The sequence below is a fragment of the Nelumbo nucifera genome, chromosome 1 (assembly GCF_055504915.1).
Source record: "Nelumbo nucifera cultivar China Antique chromosome 1, China Antique-T2T, whole genome shotgun sequence".
NCBI classification, from domain to species: Eukaryota; Viridiplantae; Streptophyta; class Magnoliopsida; order Proteales; family Nelumbonaceae; genus Nelumbo; species Nelumbo nucifera.
In genome coordinates this window covers 202,227,381-202,232,623 of record NC_142649.1, presented here as the reverse complement: position 1 = coordinate 202,232,623, position 5,243 = coordinate 202,227,381, and positions in this window count along the sequence as shown.

Genomic DNA, 5,243 nt, shown 5'->3' with positions numbered 1-5,243 from the left:
TCCTGCCCGTGGATTTCGCATCCGATCAAGATTTACCCCACCTGTACTATAGGGCTAAGATTTATAGGAAATATGCTATAAAATTAGTGTGACGTACATTCTGTAAAGATCTGATCCGGACTCTTCCATCCCGTGCACCGTAGAGGGCACAATTGCTTAACACTCCGGGTCTGAGGTCGTCCAGACTGGGGTATTGGATCCAAACACTGCCATATACAAGGTCACAAACTCACAATGTGGAGCCAGGGGAGGTATATTGTAGGGCTGTCAATCATCTGGGTCAATCCCAACTAATCCAACCCGACCCTTCAGATTAGGGCTGTCAATGGGTCGGGTCTACCTGACAGCACCGATTGGTTGTTCCGAATTGATTCAGACTCAAACCGATCATTTTTTATGTTAGAAAAGTCTCCTGGTTTTCTTGTAAATTTTGTCATTTTTCATGTTAGAAAAATCTCCTGGTTTTCTTGTAAATTTTGTCATTGTTTACGTTAGAAAGGATAAATTTTATAAATTGTATATTTGGTAATTTTGATTAAAAACACTTGTTTTAACGATATAATCATTTTTTATTGAGTTTAAATATCAAAACTAAAGTTAAAGTTGTTGTTATCGTAGGTAATTATAGATCTCAAGTAAAATTGGATGAAACACGATATAATAAATAGCAGTGTTTTTTGAACAGTTGTTAATTCAAACGGTTCAGAGAACCATTGACTTGGGCAATCGATTCCGTTTTCACCCTTAACCCATTCATGGGCCAAAACCCGTTGACTTGGTCAGAAAACCACTGACCTGGATGGTTGAACCGTCGATCCGTTCAATCCAAACAGCGATTCATGGGCATAGTAGAGAGAGAGAGAAGAACAATCTCATATCTGAGATCACTAAATCCCAACAGAGAGAAAAAGAAGATTACAAAGGTTGGAGACCATAAAGAAATCAGATCTCATATCTGAGATTTGAGTTTCTATTGTTGCCGCCATCTGTCGTCGTCATTATCATCGCCAGTGAAGGTCGAATCCTCCTCCACCTCTTCCTTCTTCTTCCCTCCTCCTCCTCCTCCTTCCCTCCTTCCATCCTTTCTTTTATTTCCTTTATCTCTTTCCTTTCCTTTTTTTCTTTTATCTTCTTTCTTTCCTTCTTTCCTTCGTTCTTTCTTTCATTCTTTTCTTTTTATTTCTTTCTTTTTCAGCAGGCAACCGCAACCTCTCTTTTTTCATAAAAAAAACTATTACCTAAAAGTATAAAAAAATAGCATTTGCCCTAATAATGTAACTGGTCCAAACCATTCGACCTGAATGGTCGAACCCTGACTCAAAAATTGGTGGCTATAGCGGTTCTATTTTTGGGTCGGTCTTTAAAACCTTGATAAATAGGACGTTCTGGATCTATCAATTTTTTCCCACTTCATATAAGAGGATTCAGGTAGGAGGAAGGTGGTGCAAAATTTACATCAATTTTTGAAATACAAAACTTATACTACCAATGAGTGCAAATGAAACAAAAATTACAAATTTTATATCAAATAGGAATACAAAATCTTAATTACAAATAAACAAATGCAAAATTGAATTAGATGCAATAGATTTGCCATGCACCAAACTAAGTGTGACCCAAATTAATATTTTATACTATTTTGAGTTTGGGCTTCAGATCGGGCTCATTCAAATTTTGATAAAACCCAGCCCTATGCCGCCTAAGCCCTAAACCAAACCCAACCAAAAGATCAGATAAGAAGACATAGAGTATGATTTTTCGCAAACACGGCCTTGAGGTTACTTAGGTCAATGGCCTGAAACCCATTAACAGATTTGTAGACCAGCCCAGCCCCTGAAAGAAATTTCCGGTTTTATTCATCAAGAAATTTCAGCCCTCGAGTCCAAAACTGCGCATAGGCCATAGTCGCTTATCATAGGTGCTAAGCATGGCCCATGAAAACCCCTTATACAGTTTTACTTCCTTTTAGGTAGGGATACAAACGAATTGGATTGGATTCGAATCGGAATATATCTAAACCAGATCTAATACTGTTAATTGTAGATACGATCAAATTGGATTTGATAGACATGGATCTGAATTCGAATTTGTTTGGGAAGTTAGATATTTGGATCTGATTCAATCCAATTTGTTTTATTTAAAAATTAATAAATTATTAAAAGAAAAATAAAATATATCAATTTAAATAAAAGAAAAAAACAAGTATTTTTTAATTGTTTTCATCATATATATACATGTTTTTATACAAAATAAATAATATAACAAATTTACAGAAATACAATATAAATAATATATTTATAAATAAATAAATAACATATATATGTATTATATATTTGTATAAATAAATATATAGCATATATATTGGATTGAATCTTCTCGGATTGGATAGGGGTGATCCAAATTCAATATGATTTCTGATCGGATCCTATTATCTAATCCGACCCAAAGATCTGAACAAGGGTGATCCGAACTTGACCAAATAGGATCAGATGATCTGATCCATTTGCATATTTGCACCCCTATTTTTAGGGATGCAAATAGATTGGATTGAATTCCAAAAAGGTTTATCCACATCCAACGTAACAAGGATATTCAAATTCCTTATTTTATCTATCGACTTATATGCCTCAATTTTAGAAAAGTATATATCAAGGATATTATGTACCATAGCCACAAAAAATGTGATGCTATTAGGCCCCATTATGATGTATTTAGAACTGATAGGTTTTCAAATTCAACACACATTTGATAATATACTATGTTGTGGGGATAGTGTGTTCCAAAGCATTGTGATTTCAAATATAAATATTTTTTATGAAAATATTCCAAATTAATGTTTATTGAGCGTCCCAAAATGTAGTGTATTCTAAAACATGAGATATTTGACATCTTCCAAAATCTATGATCTTTAGGCTCAGTTTGGAAAGAGTACAAATGCAAATATGTATAGTGCAAATGCATACAAAACAATATAAAATATAAGGTTTTGTACTCTACTTTTTTGCATTTGTACTCCTTTCAAACTGAGCCTTGGACCCAATTTCAACAGAGTGCAAATATAAATTAATGTTTTAAAACCAATTAGCGGGGACCTATGTGATGCATGGGATTTGTTAAGTTAAAGATAAACAATAGAAACATGTAAGAGTATACAATTGTTTTATATAATAATTAATAATCATTTATATTTTATATACTATTTTTAATAACTTTTTTATAATACAAAAATAACAATAATTAATTTTAGATAGTGTTGTTTATTAAACTTAGGGATGGAAATTTTCTCCATTTCCCCTATCCCTGTGGGGATTTGCCCCAAATGGGACAGGGATGGGGATGATTTTTCCCTGGTGGGGATGGAGATGGGGAAATTTTTATCCCCGTTGGTGAGGACGGTGTGGAAATGGGGAGAGTACTCCCTGTCCCACAGGGACCCCAATCCCGCCTCATGGGACCCTCGCTAATATATATGTATTTATACACATACGTTTATATATGTATATATGTACACATACATCTATATGTCAATATTTTTAAAAATATGGTTAAATATGTTTGAATCTTTTCTAATATGATTGTAAATTTTAATTATTCAAATAAAAAACAAAAACATAATGTTGACATTATAAAGAATTGCAGGGATGGGGATAACTCTGTCCCCGTTAATAAGGATAGCCTGGTGACGGGGACATATTGAATAGATTGGATTGAATTTCGATAAGGTTTATCCAAATCCAACGTAACAAGGATATTCAAATTCCTTATTTTATCTCTCGACTTAGATGCCTCAATTTTAGAAAAGTATATATCAAGGATGTAGCCACAAAAAAAATGTGATGCTATTGAGCCCCATTATAATGTATTTAAAACAATAGGTTTTGAAATTCACCACGCAATTGATAATGTACTGTGTTGTGGGGATAGTGTGTTCCAAAGCATTATGATTTCAAATATAAATATTTTTCTGAAAATATTCCAAATTAATGTTTATTGAGTATCCCAAAATGTAGTGTATTCTAAATCATGAGATATTTGACCTAATCCAAAACCTATGATCCTTAGGACCAATTTCAAAAGAGTGCAAATATAAATCAATTTAAAAACCAATATGGAGGTCGAATTGATTTTACCTCCATGCCAAACTATTTTGTGTGTGTACAAACACATATTTTATCAACAAATAATGTAAAATTATGTTCTAAATGTGCATGTGTATGTGCGTGTGTGTGTTTTTAATTCAATTTTTTAATTATATATGTATGTATATATATATTAGAAATTACAATTTGATGCCAAAAGGGGGGTTTCGTGAAATTAAGGGGCCAAGACGCATGCATCACCTTGGCATGCATAGATCTCAAAAAGTTGCCCAAAATAAAAAGAAAAAATAAGATCTCCCTAATCGAACATTAGAGCACAAAGTTATGACCTTAGGAACTTTGCATACATATTAAGTATGCAACTGTGACCTGGTCACTAGGTTAATAGGTAAATGGGTTAATGACTAAGTCCAATAATTTTTTACCTAATCAATGGTTTTTGACCAATTTCTAGGTTTTACTAGAATCATACCAAAATTCATGGCCGGATAATGGTTTAAATGATTCAACTAGTTGAATCAATGACAAGTTGAAAACACTAAATATGCACAATACAAATACACGTATACAATATTTTTAAACCTTTTATTTAAAATATATATTTGTATTTATACTCTTCCCAAATGGAATCTTTGTTCCATAATCAAATTCAATTGAAACATATTAGGAAAATTTAAAGTTCAGTCCACCTCATGGATTTTTATTAGGTCTTTGGATTTTATTTACCAACAACTCCACCTATGATTCATTTCATATTATGACTTAAATGAACGCATGTGTTATATCACTCTCGTCTGTAGAGTCAAGTCTTCACTCTCATTTGTAGAGTTTCTTTTTTTTTTCTAGTGTTCCTTCATGGAATGGTACTCTCGCTATGGCAGAAGATGATCTTAGGCATGGGCTTACAAAGGTTGGTTGTATAGAGGAAGGGGTGGATGTAGAAGAGTTGTGTAGAGATGGTGACAATGAAAAGTGGGAGAAATGTTTAGTAGGAAAGGTCTTTAGGATCCATTTGGTTGCTGAGGAAGGATGAGATGAGATGGGATGGGATGAGAAGGGAATTTTTTTTCTCAACCCTGTCACCTGTGTTTGGTTGATGAAACCAATTTGTAAAAGGGAGAAGAAATGAAAGTTATCAGTGGA